Genomic DNA, 23,775 nt, shown 5'->3' on the forward strand with positions numbered 1-23,775 from the left:
GGCAGAAGCGGCGCTAAGAGAGCACTGTGAGCGGTACAATCGTCTTTGCGCGAAGAAGCCGCTTCTTCGGCTCCGGGAGCCGGAGAGAGCGGCAGCATCGCAAAGGTGAAGAAGGAAGCTGTACAACACTGGCATTGTGTGCGCAGCTTGCCAACTGATAGAAAACAGTACCTTACACTTTCCTGACGTTTCCAATCACATGAATCTTCGATTGGAAGCTGTTTTGGACAACTTTTCTTTCCTTCATGCCAAACACTTGGCAGACCTCCGTGCAACGTCCAGAACACGATGGGAGATGTTTTCTGTGCTCCCGCAGGTTTTCCTTGCCAGACAGAGTGGAAAAGCTTTCTGCTAGGATGTAGACCACAAAAGACGCTAAAGACGCAGGTACGATGCTCTCCGGAGCTAAGAGCCGCTCCCGGGCTTCTTTCGGCAGAAGCGGTGCTAAGAGAGCACTGTGAGCGGTACAATCGTCTTTGCGCGAAGAAGCCGCTTCTTCGGCTCCGGGAGCCGGAGAGAGCGGCAGCATCGGAAAGGTGAAGAAGGAAGCTGTACAACACTGGGATTGTGTGCGCAGCTTGCCAACTGATAGAAAACAGTACCTTACACTTTCCTGACGTTTCCAATCACATGAATCTTCGATTGGAAGCTGTTTTGGACAACTTTTCTTTCCTTCATGCCAAACACTTGGCAGACCTCCGTGCAACGTCCAGAAGACGATGGGAGATGTTTTCTGTGCTCCCGCAGGTTTTCCTTGCCAGACAGAGTGGAAAAGCTTTCTGCTAGGATGTAGACCACAAAAGACGCTAAAGACGAAGGTACGATGCTCTCCGGAGCTAAGAGCCGCTCCCGGGCTTCTTTCGGCAGAAGCGGCGCTAAGAGAGCACTGTGAGCGGTACAATCGTCTTTGCGCGAAGAAGCCGCTTCTTCGGCTCCGGGAGCCGGAGAGAGCGGCAGCATCGCAAAGGTGAAGAAGGAAGCTGTACAACACTGGGATTGTGTGCGCAGCTTGCCAACTGATAGAAAACAGTACCTTACACTTTCCTGACGTTTCCAATCACATGAATCTTCGATTGGAAGCTGTTTTGGACAACTTTTCTTTCCTTCATGCCAAACACTTGGCAGACCTCCGTGCAACGTCCAGAAGACGATGGGAGATGTTTTCTGTGCTCCCGCAGGTTTTCCTTGCCAGACAGAGTGGAAAAGCTTTCTGCTAGGATGTAGACCACAAAAGACGCTAAAGACGCAGGTCCGATGCTCTCCGGAGCTAAGAGCCGCTCCCGGGCTTCTTTCGGCAGAAGTGGCGCTAAGAGAGCACTGTGAGCGGTACAATCGTCTTTGCGCGAAGAAGCCGCTTCTTCGGCTCCGGGAGCCGGAGAGAGCGGCAGCATCGCAAAGGTGAAGAAGGAAGCTGTACAACACTGGGATTGTGTGCGCAGCTTGCCAACTGATAGAAAACAGTACCTTACACTTTCCTGACGTTTCCAATCACATGAATCTTCGATTGGAAGCTGTTTTGGACAACTTTTCTTTCCTTCATGCCAAACACTTGGCAGACCTCCGTGCAACGTCCAGAACACGATGGGAGATGTTTTCTGTGCTCCCGCAGGTTTTCCTTGCCAGACAGAGTGGAAAAGCTTTCTGCTAGGATGTAGACCACAAAAGACGCTAAAGACGAAGATAGGATGCTCTCCGGAGCAAAGAGCCGCTCCCGGGCTTCTTTCGGCAGAAGCGGCGCTAAGAGAGCACTGTGAGCGGTACAATCGTCTTTGCGCGAAGAAGCCGCTTCTTCGGCTCCGGGAGCCGGAGAGAGCGGCAGCATCGCAAAGGTGAAGAAGGAAGCTGTACAACACTGGGATTGTGTGCGCAGCTTGCCAACTGATAGAAAACAGTACCTTACACTTTCCTGACGTTTCCAATCACATGAATCTTCGATTGGAAGCTGTTTTGGACAACTTTTCTTTCCTTCATGCCAAACACTTGGCAGACCTCCGTGCAACGTCCAGAACACGATGGGAGATGTTTTCTGTGCTCCCGCAGGTTTTCCTTGCCAGACAGAGTGGAAAAGCTTTCTGCTAGGATGTAGACCACAAAAGACGCTAAAGACGAAGGTACGATGCTCTCCGGAGCTAAGAGCCGCTCCCGGGCTTCTTTCGGCAGAAGCGGCGCTAAGAGAGCACTGTGAGCGGTACAATCGTCTTTGCGCGAAGAAGCCGCTTCTTCGGCTCCGGGAGCCGGAGAGAGCGGCAGAATCGCAAAGGTGAAGAAGGAAGCTGTACAACACTGGGATTGTGTGCGCAGCTTGCCAACTGATAGAAAACAGTACCTTACACTTTCCTGACGTTTCCAATCACATGAATCTTCGATTGGAAGCTGTTTTGGACAACTTTTCTTTCCTTCATGCCAAACACTTGGCAGACCTCCGTGCAACGTCCAGAAGACGATGGGAGATGTTTTCTGTGCTCCCGCAGGTTTTCCTTGCCAGACAGAGTGGAAAAGCTTTCTGCTAGGATGTAGACCACAAAAGACGCTAAAGACGAAGATAGGATGCTCTCCGGAGCTAAGAGCCGCTCCCGGGCTTCTTTCGGCAGAAGCGGCGCTAAGAGAGCACTGTGAGCGGTACAATCGTCTTTGCGCGAAGAAGCCGCTTCTTCGGCTCCGGGAGCCGGAGAGAGCGGCAGCATCGCAAAGGTGAAGAAGGAAGCTGTACAACACTGGGATTGTGTGCGCAGCTTGCCAACTGATAGAAAACAGTACCTTACACTTTCCTGACTTTTCCAATCACACGAATCTTCGATTGGAAGCTGTTTTGGACAACTTTTCTTTCCTTCATGCCAAACACTTGGCAGACCTCCGTGCAACGTCCAGAAGACGATGGGAGATGTTTTCTGTGCTCCCGCAGGTTTTCCTTGCCAGACAGAGTGGAAAAGCTTTCTTCTAGGATGTAGACCACAAAAGACACTAAAGACGAAGGTACGATGCTCTCCGGAGAAAAGAGCCGCTCCCGGGCTTCTTTCGGCAGAAGCGGCGCTAAGAGAGCACTGTGAGCGGTACAATCGTCTTTGCGCGAAGAAGCCGCTTCTTCGGCTCCGGGAGCCGGAGAGAGCGGCAGCATCGGAAAGGTGAAGAAGGAAGCTGTACAACACTGGCATTGTGTGCGCAGCTTGCCAACTGATAGAAAACAGTACCTTACAACTTTCCTGACGTTTCCAATCACATGAATCTTCGATTGGAAGCTGTTTTGGACAACTTTTCTTTCCTTCATGCCAAACACTTGGCAGACCTCCGTGCAACGTCCAGAAGACGATGGGAGATGTTTTCTGTGCTCCCGCAGGTTTTCCTTGCCAGACAGAGTGGAAAAGCTTTCTGCTAGGATGTAGACCACAAAAGACGCTAAAGACGAAGATAGGATGCTCTCCGGAGCTAAGAGCCGCTCCCGGGCTTCTTTCGGCAGAAGCGGCGCTAAGAGAGCACTGTGAGCGGTACAATCGTCTTTGCGCGAAGAAGCCGCTTCTTCGGCTCCGGGAGCCGGAGAGAGCGGCAGCATCGCAAAGGTGAAGAAGGAAGCTGTACAACACTGGGATTGTGTGCGCAGCTTGCCAACTGATAGAAAACAGTACCTTACACTTTCCTGACGTTTCCAATCACATGAATCTTCGATTGGAAGCTGTTTTGGACAACTTTTCTTTCCTTCATGCCAAACACTTGGCAGACCTCCGTGCAACGTCCAGAAGACGATGGGAGATGTTTTCTGTGCTCCCGCAGGTTTTCCTCGCCAGACAGAGTGGAAAAGCTTTCTGCTAGGATGTAGACCACAAAAGACGCTAAAGACGAAGGTACGATGCTCTCCGGAGCTAAGAGCCGCTCCCGGGCTTCTTTCGGCAGAAGCGGCGCTAAGAGAGCACTGTGAGCGGTACAATCGTCTTTGCGCGAAGAAGCCGCTTCTTCGGCTCCGGGAGCCGGAGAGAGCGGCAGCATCGCAAAGGTGAAGAAGGAAGCTGTACAACACTGGCATTGTGTGCGCAGCTTGCCAACTGATAGAAAACAGTACCTTACACTTTCCTGACGTTTCCAATCACATGAATCTTCGATTGGAAGCTGTTTTGGACAACTTTTCTTTCCTTCATGCCAAACACTTGGCAGACCTCCGTGCAACGTCCAGAACACGATGGGAGATGTTTTCTGTGCTCCCGCAGGTTTTCCTTGCCAGACAGAGTGGAAAAGCTTTCTGCTAGGATGTAGACCACAAAAGACGCTAAAGACGCAGGTACGATGCTCTCCGGAGCTAAGAGCCGCTCCCGGGCTTCTTTCGGCAGAAGCGGTGCTAAGAGAGCACTGTGAGCGGTACAATCGTCTTTGCGCGAAGAAGCCGCTTCTTCGGCTCCGGGAGCCGGAGAGAGCGGCAGCATCGGAAAGGTGAAGAAGGAAGCTGTACAACACTGGGATTGTGTGCGCAGCTTGCCAACTGATAGAAAACAGTACCTTACACTTTCCTGACGTTTCCAATCACATGAATCTTCGATTGGAAGCTGTTTTGGACAACTTTTCTTTCCTTCATGCCAAACACTTGGCAGACCTCCGTGCAACGTCCAGAAGACGATGGGAGATGTTTTCTGTGCTCCCGCAGGTTTTCCTTGCCAGACAGAGTGGAAAAGCTTTCTGCTAGGATGTAGACCACAAAAGACGCTAAAGACGAAGGTACGATGCTCTCCGGAGCTAAGAGCCGCTCCCGGGCTTCTTTCGGCAGAAGCGGCGCTAAGAGAGCACTGTGAGCGGTACAATCGTCTTTGCGCGAAGAAGCCGCTTCTTCGGCTCCGGGAGCCGGAGAGAGCGGCAGCATCGCAAAGGTGAAGAAGGAAGCTGTACAACACTGGGATTGTGTGCGCAGCTTGCCAACTGATAGAAAACAGTACCTTACACTTTCCTGACGTTTCCAATCACATGAATCTTCGATTGGAAGCTGTTTTGGACAACTTTTCTTTCCTTCATGCCAAACACTTGGCAGACCTCCGTGCAACGTCCAGAAGACGATGGGAGATGTTTTCTGTGCTCCCGCAGGTTTTCCTTGCCAGACAGAGTGGAAAAGCTTTCTGCTAGGATGTAGACCACAAAAGACGCTAAAGACGCAGGTCCGATGCTCTCCGGAGCTAAGAGCCGCTCCCGGGCTTCTTTCGGCAGAAGTGGCGCTAAGAGAGCACTGTGAGCGGTACAATCGTCTTTGCGCGAAGAAGCCGCTTCTTCGGCTCCGGGAGCCGGAGAGAGCGGCAGCATCGCAAAGGTGAAGAAGGAAGCTGTACAACACTGGGATTGTGTGCGCAGCTTGCCAACTGATAGAAAACAGTACCTTACACTTTCCTGACGTTTCCAATCACATGAATCTTCGATTGGAAGCTGTTTTGGACAACTTTTCTTTCCTTCATGCCAAACACTTGGCAGACCTCCGTGCAACGTCCAGAACACGATGGGAGATGTTTTCTGTGCTCCCGCAGGTTTTCCTTGCCAGACAGAGTGGAAAAGCTTTCTGCTAGGATGTAGACCACAAAAGACGCTAAAGACGAAGATAGGATGCTCTCCGGAGCAAAGAGCCGCTCCCGGGCTTCTTTCGGCAGAAGCGGCGCTAAGAGAGCACTGTGAGCGGTACAATCGTCTTTGCGCGAAGAAGCCGCTTCTTCGGCTCCGGGAGCCGGAGAGAGCGGCAGCATCGCAAAGGTGAAGAAGGAAGCTGTACAACACTGGGATTGTGTGCGCAGCTTGCCAACTGATAGAAAACAGTACCTTACACTTTCCTGACGTTTCCAATCACATGAATCTTCGATTGGAAGCTGTTTTGGACAACTTTTCTTTCCTTCATGCCAAACACTTGGCAGACCTCCGTGCAACGTCCAGAACACGATGGGAGATGTTTTCTGTGCTCCCGCAGGTTTTCCTTGCCAGACAGAGTGGAAAAGCTTTCTGCTAGGATGTAGACCACAAAAGACGCTAAAGACGAAGGTACGATGCTCTCCGGAGCTAAGAGCCGCTCCCGGGCTTCTTTCGGCAGAAGCGGCGCTAAGAGAGCACTGTGAGCGGTACAATCGTCTTTGCGCGAAGAAGCCGCTTCTTCGGCTCCGGGAGCCGGAGAGAGCGGCAGAATCGCAAAGGTGAAGAAGGAAGCTGTACAACACTGGGATTGTGTGCGCAGCTTGCCAACTGATAGAAAACAGTACCTTACACTTTCCTGACGTTTCCAATCACATGAATCTTCGATTGGAAGCTGTTTTGGACAACTTTTCTTTCCTTCATGCCAAACACTTGGCAGACCTCCGTGCAACGTCCAGAAGACGATGGGAGATGTTTTCTGTGCTCCCGCAGGTTTTCCTTGCCAGACAGAGTGGAAAAGCTTTCTGCTAGGATGTAGACCACAAAAGACGCTAAAGACGAAGATAGGATGCTCTCCGGAGCTAAGAGCCGCTCCCGGGCTTCTTTCGGCAGAAGCGGCGCTAAGAGAGCACTGTGAGCGGTACAATCGTCTTTGCGCGAAGAAGCCGCTTCTTCGGCTCCGGGAGCCGGAGAGAGCGGCAGCATCGCAAAGGTGAAGAAGGAAGCTGTACAACACTGGGATTGTGTGCGCAGCTTGCCAACTGATAGAAAACAGTACCTTACACTTTCCTGACTTTTCCAATCACACGAATCTTCGATTGGAAGCTGTTTTGGACAACTTTTCTTTCCTTCATGCCAAACACTTGGCAGACCTCCGTGCAACGTCCAGAAGACGATGGGAGATGTTTTCTGTGCTCCCGCAGGTTTTCCTTGCCAGACAGAGTGGAAAAGCTTTCTGCTAGGATGTAGACCACAAAAGACACTAAAGACGAAGGTACGATGCTCTCCGGAGAAAAGAGCCGCTCCCGGGCTTCTTTCGGCAGAAGCGGCGCTAAGAGAGCACTGTGAGCGGTACAATCGTCTTTGCGCGAAGAAGCCGCTTCTTCGGCTCCGGGAGCCGGAGAGAGCGGCAGCATCGGAAAGGTGAAGAAGGAAGCTGTACAACACTGGCATTGTGTGCGCAGCTTGCCAACTGATAGAAAACAGTACCTTACAACTTTCCTGACGTTTCCAATCACATGAATCTTCGATTGGAAGCTGTTTTGGACAACTTTTCTTTCCTTCATGCCAAACACTTGGCAGACCTCCGTGCAACGTCCAGAAGACGATGGGAGATGTTTTCTGTGCTCCCGCAGGTTTTCCTTGCCAGACAGAGTGGAAAAGCTTTCTGCTAGGATGTAGACCACAAAAGACGCTAAAGACGAAGATAGGATGCTCTCCGGAGCTAAGAGCCGCTCCCGGGCTTCTTTCGGCAGAAGCGGCGCTAAGAGAGCACTGTGAGCGGTACAATCGTCTTTGCGCGAAGAAGCCGCTTCTTCGGCTCCGGGAGCCGGAGAGAGCGGCAGCATCGCAAAGGTGAAGAAGGAAGCTGTACAACACTGGGATTGTGTGCGCAGCTTGCCAACTGATAGAAAACAGTACCTTACACTTTCCTGACGTTTCCAATCACATGAATCTTCGATTGGAAGCTGTTTTGGACAACTTTTCTTTCCTTCATGCCAAACACTTGGCAGACCTCCGTGCAACGTCCAGAAGACGATGGGAGATGTTTTCTGTGCTCCCGCAGGTTTTCCTTGCCAGACAGAGTGGAAAAGCTTTCTGCTAGGATGTAGACCACAAAAGACGCTAAAGACGAAGGTACGATGCTCTCCGGAGCTAAGAGCCGCTCCCGGGCTTCTTTCGGCAGAAGCGGCGCTAAGAGAGCACTGTGAGCGGTACAATCGTCTTTGCGCGAAGAAGCCGCTTCTTCGGCTCCGGGAGCCGGAGAGAGCGGCAGCATCGGAAAGGTGAAGAAGGAAGCTGTACAACACTGGGATTGTGTGCGCAGCTTGCCAACTGATAGAAAACAGTACCTTACACTTTCCTGACGTTTCCAATCACATGAATCTTCGATTGGAAGCTGTTTTGGACAACTTTTCTTTCCTTCATGCCAAACACTTGGCAGACCTCCGTGCAACGTCCAGAAGACGATGGGAGATGTTTTCTGTGCTCCCGCAGGTTTTCCTTGCCAGACAGAGTGGAAAAGCTTTCTGCTAGGATGTAGACCACAAAAGACGCTAAAGACGAAGGTACGATGCTCTCCGGAGCTAAGAGCCGCTCCCGGGCTTCTTTCGGCAGAAGCGGCGCTAAGAGAGCACTGTGAACGGTACAATCGTCTTTGCGCGAAGAAGCCGCTTCTTCGGCTCCGGGAGCCGGAGAGAGCGGCAGCATCGCAAAGGTGAAGAAGGAAGCTGTACAACACTGGGATTGTGTGCGCAGCTTGCCAACTGATAGAAAACAGTACCTTACACTTTCCTGACGTTTCCAATCACATGAATCTTCGATTGGAAGCTGTTTTGGACAACTTTTCTTTCCTTCATGCCAAACACTTGGCAGACCTCCGTGCAACGTCCAGAACACGATGGGAGATGTTTTCTGTGCTCCCGCAGGTTTTCCTTGCCAGACAGAGTGGAAAAGCTTTCTGCTAGGATGTAGACCACAAAAGACGCTAAAGACGCAGGTCCGATGCTGTCCGGAGCTAAGAGCCGCTCCCGGGCTTCTTTCGGCAGAAGTGGCGCTAAGAGAGCACTGTGAGCGGTACAATCGTCTTTGCGCGAAGAAGCCGCTTCTTCGGCTCCGGGAGCCGGAGAGAGCGGCAGCAACGGAAAGGTGAAGAAGGAAGCTGTACAACACTGGGATTGTGTGCGCAGCTTGCCAACTGATAGAAAACAGTACCTTACACTTTCCTGACGTTTCCAATCACATGAATCTTCGATTGGAAGCTGTTTTGGACAACTTTTCTTTCCTTCATGCCAAACACTTGGCAGACCTCCGTGCAACGTCCAGAACACGATGGGAGATGTTTTCTGTGCTCCCGCAGGTTTTCATTGCTAGACAGAGTGGAAAAGCTTTCTGCTAGGATGTAGACCACAAAAGACGCTAAAGACGCAGGTACGATGCTCTCCGGAGCTAAGAGCCGCTCCCGGGCTTCTTTCGGCAGAAGCGGCGCTAAGAGAGCACTGTGAGCGGTACAATCGTCTTTGCGCGAAGAAGCCGCTTCTTCGGCTCCGGGAGCCGGAGAGAGCGGCAGCAACGGAAAGGTGAAGAAGGAAGCTGTACAACACTGGGATTGTGTGCGCAGCTTGCCAACTGATAGAAAACAGTACCTTACACTTTCCTGACGTTTCCAATCACACGAATCTTCGATTGGAAGCTGTTTTGGACAACTTTTCTTTCCTTCATGCCAAACACTTGGCAGACCTCCGTGCAAGGTCCAGAACACGATGGGAGATGTTTTCTGTGCTCCCGCAGGTTTTCCTTGCCAGACAGAGTGGAAAAGCTTTCTGCTAGGATGTAGACCACAAAAGACGCTAAAGACGAAGGTACGATGCTCTCCGGAGCTAAGAGCCGCTCCCGGGCTTCTTTCGGCAGAAGCGGCGCTAAGAGAGCACTGTGAGCGGTACAATCGTCTTTGCGCGAAGAAGCCGCTTCTTCGGCTCCGGGAGCCGGAGAGAGCGGCAGCATCGGAAAGGTGAAGAAGGAAGCTGTACAACACTGGGATTGTGTGCGCAGCTTGCCAACTGATAGAAAACAGTACCTTACACTTTCCTGACGTTTCCAATCACATGAATCTTCGATTGGAAGCTGTTTTGGACAACTTTTCTTTCCTTCATGCCAAACACTTGGCAGACCTCCGTGCAACGTCCAGAAGACGATGGGAGATGTTTTCTGTGCTCCCGCAGGTTTTCCTTGCCAGACAGAGTGGAAAAGCTTTCTGCTAGGATGTAGACCACAAAAGACGCTAAAGACGAAGGTACGATGCTCTCCGGAGCTAAGAGCCGCTCCCGGGCTTCTTTCGGCAGAAGCGGCGCTAAGAGAGCACTGTGAGCGGTACAATCGTCTTTGCGCGAAGAAGCCGCTTCTTCGGCTCCGGGAGCCGGAGAGAGCGGCAGCATCGCAAAGGTGAAGAAGGAAGCTGTACAACACTGGCATTGTGTGCGCAGCTTGCCAACTGATAGAAAACAGTACCTTACACTTTCCTGACGTTTCCAATCACATGAATCTTCGATTGGAAGCTGTTTTGGACAACTTTTCTTTCCTTCATGCCAAACACTTGGCAGACCTCCGTGCAACGTCCAGAACACGATGGGAGATGTTTTCTGTGCTCCCGCAGGTTTTCCTTGCCAGACAGAGTGGAAAAGCTTTCTGCTAGGATGTAGACCACAAAAGACGCTAAAGACGCAGGTACGATGCTCTCCGGAGCTAAGAGCCGCTCCCGGGCTTCTTTCGGCAGAAGCGGTGCTAAGAGAGCACTGTGAGCGGTACAATCGTCTTTGCGCGAAGAAGCCGCTTCTTCGGCTCCGGGAGCCGGAGAGAGCGGCAGCATCGGAAAGGTGAAGAAGGAAGCTGTACAACACTGGGATTGTGTGCGCAGCTTGCCAACTGATAGAAAACAGTACCTTACACTTTCCTGACGTTTCCAATCACATGAATCTTCGATTGGAAGCTGTTTTGGACAACTTTTCTTTCCTTCATGCCAAACACTTGGCAGACCTCCGTGCAACGTCCAGAAGACGATGGGAGATGTTTTCTGTGCTCCCGCAGGTTTTCCTTGCCAGACAGAGTGGAAAAGCTTTCTGCTAGGATGTAGACCACAAAAGACGCTAAAGACGAAGGTACGATGCTCTCCGGAGCTAAGAGCCGCTCCCGGGCTTCTTTCGGCAGAAGCGGCGCTAAGAGAGCACTGTGAGCGGTACAATCGTCTTTGCGCGAAGAAGCCGCTTCTTCGGCTCCGGGAGCCGGAGAGAGCGGCAGCATCGCAAAGGTGAAGAAGGAAGCTGTACAACACTGGGATTGTGTGCGCAGCTTGCCAACTGATAGAAAACAGTACCTTACACTTTCCTGACGTTTCCAATCACATGAATCTTCGATTGGAAGCTGTTTTGGACAACTTTTCTTTCCTTCATGCCAAACACTTGGCAGACCTCCGTGCAACGTCCAGAAGACGATGGGAGATGTTTTCTGTGCTCCCGCAGGTTTTCCTTGCCAGACAGAGTGGAAAAGCTTTCTGCTAGGATGTAGACCACAAAAGACGCTAAAGACGCAGGTCCGATGCTCTCCGGAGCTAAGAGCCGCTCCCGGGCTTCTTTCGGCAGAAGTGGCGCTAAGAGAGCACTGTGAGCGGTACAATCGTCTTTGCGCGAAGAAGCCGCTTCTTCGGCTCCGGGAGCCGGAGAGAGCGGCAGCATCGCAAAGGTGAAGAAGGAAGCTGTACAACACTGGGATTGTGTGCGCAGCTTGCCAACTGATAGAAAACAGTACCTTACACTTTCCTGACGTTTCCAATCACATGAATCTTCGATTGGAAGCTGTTTTGGACAACTTTTCTTTCCTTCATGCCAAACACTTGGCAGACCTCCGTGCAACGTCCAGAACACGATGGGAGATGTTTTCTGTGCTCCCGCAGGTTTTCCTTGCCAGACAGAGTGGAAAAGCTTTCTGCTAGGATGTAGACCACAAAAGACGCTAAAGACGAAGATAGGATGCTCTCCGGAGCAAAGAGCCGCTCCCGGGCTTCTTTCGGCAGAAGCGGCGCTAAGAGAGCACTGTGAGCGGTACAATCGTCTTTGCGCGAAGAAGCCGCTTCTTCGGCTCCGGGAGCCGGAGAGAGCGGCAGCATCGCAAAGGTGAAGAAGGAAGCTGTACAACACTGGGATTGTGTGCGCAGCTTGCCAACTGATAGAAAACAGTACCTTACACTTTCCTGACGTTTCCAATCACATGAATCTTCGATTGGAAGCTGTTTTGGACAACTTTTCTTTCCTTCATGCCAAACACTTGGCAGACCTCCGTGCAACGTCCAGAACACGATGGGAGATGTTTTCTGTGCTCCCGCAGGTTTTCCTTGCCAGACAGAGTGGAAAAGCTTTCTGCTAGGATGTAGACCACAAAAGACGCTAAAGACGAAGGTACGATGCTCTCCGGAGCTAAGAGCCGCTCCCGGGCTTCTTTCGGCAGAAGCGGCGCTAAGAGAGCACTGTGAGCGGTACAATCGTCTTTGCGCGAAGAAGCCGCTTCTTCGGCTCCGGGAGCCGGAGAGAGCGGCAGCATCGCAAAGGTGAAGAAGGAAGCTGTACAACACTGGGATTGTGTGCGCAGCTTGCCAACTGATAGAAAACAGTACCTTACACTTTCCTGACGTTTCCAATCACAGGAATCTTCGATTGGAAGCTGTTTTGGACAACTTTTCTTTCCTTCATGCCAAACACTTGGCAGACCTCCGTGCAACGTCCAGAAGACGATGGGAGATGTTTTCTGTGCTCCCGCAGGTTTTCCTTGCCAGACAGAGTGGAAAAGCTTTCTGCTAGGATGTAGACCACAAAAGACGCTAAAGACAAAGGTACGATGCTCTCCAGAGCTAAGAGCCGCTCCCGGGCTTCTTTCGGCAGAAGCGGCGCTAAGAGAGCACTGTGAGCGGTACAATCGTCTTTGCGCGAAGAAGCCGCTTCTTCGGCTCCGGGAGCCGGAGAGAGCGGCAGCATCGCAAAGGTGAAGAAGGAAGCTGTACAACACTGGGATTGTGTGCGCAGCTTGCCAACTGATAGAAAACAGTACCTTACACTTTCCTGACGTTTCCAATCACATGAATCTTCGATTGGAAGCTGTTTTGGACAACTTTTCTTTCCTTCATGCCAAACACTTGGCAGACCTCCGTGCAACGTCCAGAACACGATGGGAGATGTTTTCTGTGCTCCCGCAGGTTTTCCTTGCCAGACAGAGTGGAAAAGCTTTCTGCTAGGATGTAGACCACAAAAGACGCTAAAGACGAAGGTCCGATGCTCTCCGGAGCTAAGAGCCGCTCCCGGGCTTCTTTCGGCAGAAGCGGCGCTAAGAGAGCACTGTGAGCGGTACAATCGTCTTTGCGCGAAGAAGCCGCTTCTTCGGCTCCGGGAGCCGGAGAGAGCGGCAGCATCGGAAAGGTGAAGAAGGAAGCTGTACAACACTGGGATTGTGTGCGCAGCTTGCCAACTGATAGAAAACAGTACCTTACACTTTCCTGACGTTTCCAATCACACGAATCTTCGATTGGAAGCTGTTTTGGACAACTTTTCTTTCCTTCATGCCAAACACTTGGCAGACCTCCGTGCAACGTCCAGAACACGATGGGAGATGTTTTCTGTGCTCCCGCAGGTTTTCCTTGCCAGACAGAGTGGAAAAGCTTTCTGCTAGGATGTAGACCACAAAAGACGCTAAAGACGAAGGTACGATGCTCTCCGGAGCTAAGAGCCGCTCCCGGGCTTCTTTCGGCAGAAGCGGCGCTAAGAGAGCACTGTGAGCGGTACAATCGTCTTTGCGCGAAGAAGCCGCTTCTTCGGCTCCGGGAGCCGGAGAGAGCGGCAGCATCGCAAAGGTGAAGAAGGAAGCTGTACAACACTGGGATTGTGTGCGCAGCTTGCCAACTGATAGAAAACAGTACCTTACACTTTCCTGACGTTTCCAATCACATGAATCTTCGATTGGAAGCTGTTTTGGACAACTTTTCTTTCCTTCATGCCAAACACTTGGCAGACCTCCGTGCAACGTCCAGAAGACGATGGGAGATGTTTTCTGTGCTCCCGCAGGTTTTCCTTGCCAGACAGAGTGGAAAAGCTTTCTGCTAGGATGTAGACCACAAAAGACGCTAAAGACGAAGGTACGATGCTCTCCGGAGCTAAGAGCCGCTCCCGGGCTTCTTTCGGCAGAAGCGGCGCTAAGAGAGCACTGTGAGCGGTACAATCGTCTTTGCGCGAAGAAGCCGCTTCTTCGGCTCCGGGAGCCGGAGAGAGCGGCAGCATCGCAAAGGTGAAGAAGGAAGCTGTACAACACTGGGATTGTGTGCGCAGCTTGCCAACTGATAGAAAACAGTACCTTACACTTTCCTGACGTTTCCAATCACATGAATCTTCGATTGGAAGCTGTTTTGGACAACTTTTCTTTCCTTCATGCCAAACACTTGGCAGACCTCCGTGCAACGTCCAGAAGACGATGGGAGATGTTTTCTGTGCTCCCGCAGGTTTTCCTTGCCAGACAGAGTGGAAAAGCTTTCTGCTAGGATGTAGACCACAAAAGAGGCTAAAGACGCAGGTCCGATGCTCTCCGGAGCTAAGAGCCGCTCCCGGGCTTCTTTCGGCAGAAGCGGTGCTAAGAGAGCACTGTGAGCGGTACAATCGTCTTTGCGCGAAGAAGCCGCTTCTTCGGCTCCGGGAGCCGGAGAGAGCGGCAGCATCGGAAAGGTGAAGAAGGAAGCTGTACAACACTGGGATTGTGTGCGCAGCTTGCCAACTGATAGAAAACAGTACCTTACACTTTCCTGACGTTTCCAATCACAGGAATCTTCGATTGGAAGCTGTTTTGGACAACTTTTCTTTCCTTCATGCCAAACACTTGGCAGACCTCCGTGCAACGTCCAGAAGACGATGGGAGATGTTTTCTGTGCTCCCGCAGGTTTTCCTTGCCAGACAGAGTGGAAAAGCTTTCTGCTAGGATGTAGACCACAAAAGACGCTAAAGACGAAGGTACGATGCTCTCCGGAGCTAAGAGCCGCTCCCGGGCTTCTTTCGGCAGAAGCGGCGCTAAGAGAGCACTGTGAGCGGTACAATCGTCTTTGCGCGAAGAAGCCGCTTCTTCGGCTCCGGGAGCCGGAGAGAGCGGCAGCATCGCAAAGGTGAAGAAGGAAGCTGTACAACACTGGGATTGTGTGCGCAGCTTGCCAACTGATAGAAAACAGTACCTTACACTTTCCTGACGTTTCCAATCACACGAATCTTCGATTGGAAGCTGTTTTGGACAACTTTTCTTTCCTTCATGCCAAACACTTGGCAGACCTCCGTGCAACGTCCAGAAGACGATGGGAGATGTTTTCTGTGCTCCCGCAGGTTTTCCTTGCCAGACAGAGTGGAAAAGCTTTCTGCTAGGATGTAGACCACAAAAGACGCTAAAGACAAAGGTACGATGCTCTCCGGAGCTAAGAGCCGCTCCCGGGCTTCTTTCGGCAGAAGTGGCGCTAAGAGAGCACTGTGAGCGGTACAATCGTCTTTGCGCGAAGAAGCCGCTTCTTCGGCTCCGGGAGCCGGAGAGAGCGGCAGCAACGGAAAGGTGAAGAAGGAAGCTGTACAACACTGGGATTGTGTGCGCAGCTTGCCAACTGATAGAAAACAGTACCTTACACTTTCCTGACGTTTCCAATCACACGAATCTTCGATTGGAAGCTGTTTTGGACAACTTTTCTTTCCTTCATGCCAAACACTTGGCAGACCTCCGTGCAACGTCCAGAACACGATGGGAGATGTTTTCTGTGCTCCCGCAGGTTTTCATTGCTAGACAGAGTGGAAAAGCTTTCTGCTAGGATGTAGACCACAAAAGACGCTAAAGACGCAGGTACGATGCTCTCCGGAGCTAAGAGCCGCTCCCGGGCTTCTTTCGGCAGAAGCGGCGCTAAGAGAGCACTGTGAGCGGTACAATCGTCTTTGCGCGAAGAAGCCGCTTCTTCGGCTCCGGGAGCCGGAGAGAGCGGCAGCAACGGAAAGGTGAAGAAGGAAGCTGTACAACACTGGGATTGTGTGCGCAGCTTGCCAACTGATAGAAAACAGTACCTTACACTTTCCTGACGTTTCCAATCACACGAATCTTCGATTGGAAGCTGTTTTGGACAACTTTTCTTTCCTTCATGCCAAACACTTGGCAGACCTCCGTGCAAGGTCCAGAACACGATGGGAGATGTTTTCTGTGCTCCCGCAGGTTTTCCTTGCCAGACAGAGTGGAAAAGCTTTCTGCTAGGATGTAGACCACAAAAGACGCTAAAGACGAAGGTACGATGCTCTCCGGAGCTAAGAGCCGCTCCCGGGCTTCTTTCGGCAGAAGCGGCGCTAAGAGAGCACTGTGAGCGGTACAATCGTCTTTGCGCGAAGAAGCCGCTTCTTCGGCTCCGGGAGCCGGAGAGAGCGGCAGCATCGGAAAGGTGAAGAAGGAAGCTGTACAACACTGGGATTGTGTGCGCAGCTTGCCAACTGATAGAAAACAGTACCTTACACTTTCCTGACGTTTCCAATCACACGAATCTTCGATTGGAAGCTGTTTTGGACAACTTTTCTTTCCTTCATGCCAAACACTTGGCAGACCTCCGTGCAACGTCCAGAAGACGATGGGAGATGTTTTCTGTGCTCCCGCAGGTTTTCCTTGCCAGACAGAGTGGAAAAGCTTTCTGCTAGGATGTAGACCACAAAAGACACTAAAGACGAAGGTACGATGCTCTCCGGAGCTAAGAGCCGCTCCCGGGCTTCTTTCGGCAGAAGCGGCGCTAAGAGAGCACTGTGAGCGGTACAATCGTCTTTGCGCGAAGAAGCCGCTTCTTCGGCTCCGGGAGCCGGAGAGAGCGGCAGCATCGCAAAGGTGAAGAAGGAAGCTGTACAACACTGGGATTGTGTGCGCAGCTTGCCAACTGATAGAAAACAGTACCTCACAACTTTTCTGACGTTTCCAATCACAGGAATCTTCGATTGGAAGCTGTTTTGGACAACTTTTCTTTCCTTCATGCCAAACACTTGGCAGACCTCCGTGCAACGTCCAGAAGACGATGGGAGATGTTTTCTGTGCTCCCGCAGGTTTTCCTTGCCAGACAGAGTGGAAAAGCTTTCTGCTAGGATGTAGACCACAAAAGACGCTAAAGACGCAGGTCCGATGCTCTCCGGAGCTAAGAGCCGCTCCCGGGCTTCTTTCGGCAGAAGCGGCGCTAAGAGAGCACTGTGAGCGGTACAATCGTCTTTGCGCGAAGAAGCCGCTTCTTCGGCTCCGGGAGCCGGAGAGAGCGGCAGCATCGCAAAGGTGAAGAAGGAAGCTGTACAACACTGGGATTGTGTGCGCAGCTTGCCAACTGATAGAAAACAGTACCTTACACTTTCCTGACGTTTCCAATCACACGAATCTTCGATTGGAAGCTGTTTTGGACAACTTTTCTTTCCTTCATGCCAAACACTTGGCAGACCTCCGTGCAACGTCCAGAAGACGATGGGAGATGTTTTCTGTGCTCCCGCAGGTTTTCCTTGCCAGACAGAGTGGAAAAGCTTTCTGCTAGGATGTAGACCACAAAAGACGCTAAAGACGAAGGTACGATGCTCTCCGGAGCTAAGAGCCGCTCCCGGGCTTCTTTCGGCAGAAGCGGCGCTAAGAGAGCACTGTGAGCGGTACAATCGTCTTTGCGCGAAGAAGCCGCTTCTTCGGCTCCGGGAGCCGGAGAGAGCGGCAGCATCGGAAAGGTGAAGAAGGAAGCTGTACAACACTGGGATTGTGTGCGCAGCTTGCCAACTGATAGAAAACAGTACCTTACAACTTTCCTGACGTTTCCAATCACATGAATCTTCGATTGGAAGCTGTTTTGGACAACTTTTCTTTCCTTCATGCCAAACACTTGGCAGACCTCCGTGCAACGTCCAGAAGACGATGGGAGATGTTTTCTGTGCTCCCGCAGGTTTTCCTTGCCAGACAGAGTGGAAAAGCTTTCTGCTAGGATGTAGACCACAAAAGACGCTAAAGACGCAGGTCCGATGCTCTCCGGAGCTAAGAGCCGCTCCCGGGCTTCTTTCGGCAGAAGCGGCGCCAAGAGAGCACTGTGAGCGGTACAATCGTCTTTGCGCGAAGAAGCCGCTTCTTCGGCTCCGGGAGCCGGAGAGAGCGGCAGCATCGCAAAGGTGAAGAAGGAAGCTGTACAACACTGGGATTGTGTGCGCAGCTTGCCAACTGATAGAAAACAGTACCTTACACTTTCCTGACGTTTCCAATCACATGAATCTTCGATTGGAAGCTGTTTTGGACAACTTTTCTTTCCTTCATGCCAAATACTTGGCAGACCTCCGTGCAAGGTCCAGAAGACAATGGGAGATGTTTTCTGTGCTCCCGCAGGTTTTCCTTGCCAGACAGAGTGGAAAAGCTTTCTGCTAGGATGTAGACCACAAAAGACGCTAAAGACGAAGGTACGATGCTCTCCGGAGCTAAGAGCCGCTCCCGGGCTTCTTTCGGCAGAAGCGGCGCTAAGAGAGCACTGTGAGCGGTACAATCGTCTTTGCGCGAAGAAGCCGCTTCTTCGGCTCCGGGAGCCGGAGAGAGCGGCAGCATCGCAAAGGTGAAGAAGGAAGCTGTACAACACTGGGATTGTGTGCGCAGCTTGCCAACTGATAGAAAACAGTACCTTACACTTTCCTGACGTTTCCAATCACACGAATCTTCGATTGGAAGCTGTTTTGGACAACTTTTCTTTCCTTCATGCCAAACACTTGGCAGACCTCCGTGCAACGTCCAGAAGACGATGGGAGATGTTTTCTGTGCTCCCGCAGGTTTTCCTTGCCAGACAGAGTGGAAAAGCTTTCTGCTAGGATGTAGACCACAAAAGACGCTAAAGACGCAGGTCCGATGCTCTCCGGAGCTAAGAGCCGCTCCCGGGCTTCTTTCGGCAGAAGCGGCGCTAAGAGAGCACTGTGAGCGGTACAATCGTCTTTGCGCGAAGAAGCCGCTTCTTCGGCTCCGGGAGCCGGAGAGAGCGGCAGCATCGCAAAGGTGAAGAAGGAAGCTGTACAACACTGGGATTGTGTGCGCAGCTTGCCAACTGATAGAAAACAGTACCTTACACTTTCCTGACGTTTCCAATCACATGAATCTTCGATTGGAAGCTGTTTTGGACAACTTTTCTTTCCTTCATGCCAAACACTTGGCAGACCTCCGTGCAACGTCCAGAACACGATGGGAGATGTTTTCTGTGCTCCCGCAGGTTTTCCTTGCCAGACAGAGTGGAAAAGCTTTCTGCTAGGATGTAGACCACAAAAGACGCTAAAGACGAAGGTCCGATGCTCTCCGGAGCTAAGAGCCGCTCCCGGGCTTCTTTCGGCAGAAGCGGCGCTAAGAGAGCACTGTGAGCGGTACAATCGTCTTTGCGCGAAGAAGCCGCTTCTTCGGCTCCGGGAGCCGGAGAGAGCGGCAGCATCGCAAAGGTGAAGAAGGAAGCTGTACAACACTGGGATTGTGTGCGCAGCTTGCCAACTGATAGAAAACAGTACCTTACACTTTCCTGACGTTTCCAATCACACGAATCTTCGATTGGAAGCTGTTTTGGACAACTTTTCTTTCCTTCATGCCAAACACTTGGCAGACCTCCGTGCAACGTCCAGAAGACGATGGGAGATGTTTTCTGTGCTCCCGCAGGTTTTCCTTGCCAGACAGAGTGGAAAAGCTTTCTGCTAGGATGTAGACCACAAAAGACGCTAAAGACGAAGGTACGATGCTCTCCGGAGCTAAGAGCCGCTCCCGGGCTTCTTTCGGCAGAAGCGGCGCTAAGAGAGCACTGTGAGCGGTACAATCGTCTTTGCGCGAAGAAGCCGCTTCTTCGGCTCCGGGAGCCGGACAGAGCGGCAGCATCGCAAAGGTGAAGAAGGAAGCTGTACAACACTGGGATTGTGTGCGCAGCTTGCCAACTGATAGAAAACAGTACCTTACACTTTCCTGACGTTTCCAATCACACGAATCTTCGATTGGAAGCTGTTTTGGACAACTTTTCTTTCCTTCATGCCAAACACTTGGCAGACCTCCGTGCAACGTCCAGAAGACGATGGGAGATGTTTTCTGTGCTCCCGCAGGTTTTCCTTGCCAGACAGAGTGGAAAAGCTTTCTGCTAGGATGTAGACCACCAAAGACGCTAAAGACGAAGGTACGATGCTCTCCGGAGCTAAGAGCCGCTCCCGGGCTTCTTTCGGCAGAAGCGGCGCTAAGAGAGCACTGTGAGCGGTACAATCGTCTTTGCGCGAAGAAGCCGCTTCTTCGGCTCCGGGAGCCGGAGAGAGCGGCAGCATCGCAAAGGTGAAGAAGGAAGCTGTACAACACTGGGATCGTGTGCGCAGCTTGCCAACTGATAGAAAACAGTACCTTACACTTTCCTGACGTTTCCAATCACACGAATCTTCGATTGGAAGCTGTTTTGGACAACTTTTCTTTCCTTCATGCCAAACACTTGGCAGACCTCCGTGCAACGTCCAGAAGACGATGGGAGATGTTTTCTGTGCTCCCGCAGGTTTTCCTTGCCAGACAGAGTGGAAAAGCTTTCTGCTAGGATGTAGACCACAAAAGACGCTAAAGACAAAGGTACGATGCTCTCCAGAGCTAAGAGCCGCTCCCGGGCTTCTTTCGGCAGAAGCGGCGCTAAGAGAGCACTGTGAGCGGTACAATCGTCTTTGCGCGAAGAAGCCGCTTCTTCGGCTCCGGGAGCCGGAGAGAGCGGCAGCATCGCAAAGGTGAAGAAGGAAGCTGTACAACACTGGGATTGTGTGCGCAGCTTGCCAACTGATAGAAAACAGTACCTTACACTTTCCTGACGTTTCCAATCACATGAATCTTCGATTGGAAGCTGTTTTGGACAACTTTTCTTTCCTTCATGCCAAACACTTGGCAGACCTCCGTGCAACGTCCAGAACACGATGGGAGATGTTTTCTGTGCTCCCGCAGGTTTTCCTTGCCAGACAGAGTGGAAAAGCTTTCTGCTAGGATGTAGACCACAAAAGACGCTAAAGACGAAGGTCCGATGCTCTCCGGAGCTAAGAGCCGCTCCCGGGCTTCTTTCGGCAGAAGCGGCGCTAAGAGAGCACTGTGAGCGGTACAATCGTCTTTGCGCGAAGAAGCCGCTTCTTCGGCTCCGGGAGCCGGAGAGAGCGGCAGCATCGGAAAGGTGAAGAAGGAAGCTGTACAACACTGGGATTGTGTGCGCAGCTTGCCAACTGATAGAAAACAGTACCTTACACTTTCCTGACGTTTCCAATCACACGAATCTTCGATTGGAAGCTGTTTTGGACAACTTTTCTTTCCTTCATGCCAAACACTTGGCAGACCTCCGTGCAACGTCCAGAACACGATGGGAGATGTTTTCTGTGCTCCCGCAGGTTTTCCTTGCCAGACAGAGTGGAAAAGCTTTCTGCTAGGATGTAGACCACAAAAGACGCTAAAGACGAAGGTACGATGCTCTCCGGAGCTAAGAGCCGCTCCCGGGCTTCTTTCGGCAGAAGCGGCGCTAAGAGAGCACTGTGAGCGGTACAATCGTCTTTGCGCGAAGAAGCCGCTTCTTCGGCTCCGGGAGCCGGAGAGAGCGGCAGCATCGCAAAGGTGAAGAAGGAAGCTGTACAACACTGGCATTGTGTGCGCAGCTTGCCAACTGATAGAAAACAGTACCTTACACTTTCCTGACGTTTCCAATCACATGAATCTTCGATTGGAAGCTGTTTTGGACAACTTTTCTTTCCTTCATGCCAAACACTTGGCAGACCTCCGTGCAACGTCCAGAAGACGATGGGAGATGTTTTCTGTGCTCCCGCAGGTTTTCCTTGCCAGACAGAGTGGAAAAGCTTTCTGCTAGGATGTAGACCACAAAAGACGCTAAAGACGCAGGTCCGATGCTCTCCGGAGCTAAGAGCCGCTCCCGGGCTTCTTTCGGCAGAAGCGGTGCTAAGAGAGCACTGTGAGCGGTACAATCGTCTTTGCGCGAAGAAGCCGCTTCTTCGGCTCCGGGAGCCGGAGAGAGCGGCAGCATCGGAAAGGTGAAGAAGGAAGCTGTACAACACTGGGATTGTGTGCGCAGCTTGCCAACTGATAGAAAACAGTACCTTACACTTTCCTGACGTTTCCAATCACAGGAATCTTCGATTGGAAGCTGTTTTGGACAACTTTTCTTTCCTTCATGCCAAACACTTGGCAGACCTCCGTGCAACGTCCAGAAGACGATGGGAGATGTTTTCTGTGCTCCCGCAGGTTTTCCTTGCCAGACAGAGTGGAAAAGCTTTCTGCTAGGATGTAGACCACAAAAGACGCTAAAGACGAAGGTACGATGCTCTCCGGAGCTAAGAGCCGCTCCCGGGCTTCTTTCGGCAGAAGCGGCGCTAAGAGAGCACTGTGAGCGGTACAATCGTCTTTGCGCGAAGAAGCCGCTTCTTCGGCTCCGGGAGCCGGAGAGAGCGGCAGCATCGCAAAGGTGAAGAAGGAAGCTGTACAACACTGGGATTGTGTGCGCAGCTTGCCAACTGATAGAAAACAGTACCTTACACTTTCCTGACGTTTCCAATCACATGAATCTTCGATTGGAAGCTGTTTTGGACAACTTTTCTTTCCTTCATGCCAAACACTTGGCAGACCTCCGTGCAACGTCCAGAAGACGATGGGAGATGTTTTCTGTGCTCCCGCAGGTTTTCCTTGCCAGACAGAGTGGAAAAGCTTTCTGCTAGGATGTAGACCACAAAAGACGCTAAAGACAAAGGTACGATGCTCTCCGGAGCTAAGAGCCGCTCCCGGGCTTCTTTCGGCAGAAGTGGCGCTAAGAGAGCACTGTGAGCGGTACAATCGTCTTTGCGCGAAGAAGCCGCTTCTTCGGCTCCGGGAGCCGGAGAGAGCGGCAGCAACGGAAAGGTGAAGAAGGAAGCTGTACAACACTGGGATTGTGTGCGCAGCTTGCCAACTGATAGAAAACAGTACCTTACACTTTCCTGACGTTTCCAATCACATGAATCTTCGATTGGAAGCTGTTTTGGACAACTTTTCTTTCCTTCATGCCAAACACTTGGCAGACCTCCGTGCAACGTCCAGAACACGATGGGAGATGTTTTCTGTGCTCCCGCAGGTTTTCATTGCTAGACAGAGTGGAAAAGCTTTCTGCTAGGATGTAGACCACAAAAGACGCTAAAGACGCAGGTACGATGCTCTCCGGAGCTAAGAGCCGCTCCCGGGCTTCTTTCGGCAGAAGCGGCGCTAAGAGAGCACTGTGAGCGGTACAATCGTCTTTGCGCGAAGAAGCCGCTTCTTCGGCTCCGGGAGCCGGAGAGAGCGGCAGCAACGGAAAGGTGAAGAAGGAAGCTGTACAACACTGGGATTGTGTGCGCAGCTTGCCAACTGATAGAAAACAGTACCTTACACTTTCCTGACGTTTCCAATCACACGAATCTTCGATTGGAAGCTGTTTTGGACATCTTTTCTTTCCTTCATGCCAAACACTTGGCAGACCTCCGTGCAACGTCCAGAAGACGATGGGAGATGTTTTCTGTGCTCCCGCAGGTTTTCCTTGCCAGACAGAGTGGAAAAGCTTTCTGCTAGGATGTAGACCACAAAAGACGCTAAAGACGAAGATAGGATGCTCTCCGGAGCTAAGAGCCGCTCCCGGGCTTCTTTCGGCAGAAGCGGCGCTAAGAGAGCACTGTGAGCGGTACAATCGTCTTTGCGCGAAGAAGCCGCTTCTTCGGCTCCGGGAGCCGGAGAGAGCGGCAGCATCGCAAAGGTGAAGAAGGAAGCTGTACAACACTGGGATTGTGTGCGCAGCTTGCCAACTGATAGAAAACAGTACCTTACACTTTCCTGACGTTTCCAATCACACGAATCTTCGATTGGAAGCTGTTTTGGACAACTTTTCTTTCCTTCATGCCAAACACTTGGCAGACCTCCGTGCAACGTCCAGAAGACGATGGGAGATGTTTTCTGTGCTCCCGCAGGTTTTCCTTGCCAGACAGAGTGGAAAAGCTTTCTTCTAGGATGTAGACCACAAAAGACACTAAAGACGAAGGTACGATGCTCTCCGGAGCTAAGAGCCGCTCCCGGCCTTCTTTCGGCAGAAGCGGCGCTAAGAGAGCACTGTGAGCGGTACAATCGTCTTTGCGCGAAGAAGCCGCTTCT

Source organism: Ammospiza caudacuta, chromosome 8, assembly GCF_027887145.1.
Source record: "Ammospiza caudacuta isolate bAmmCau1 chromosome 8, bAmmCau1.pri, whole genome shotgun sequence".
NCBI lineage: Eukaryota > Metazoa > Chordata > Aves > Passeriformes > Passerellidae > Ammospiza > Ammospiza caudacuta.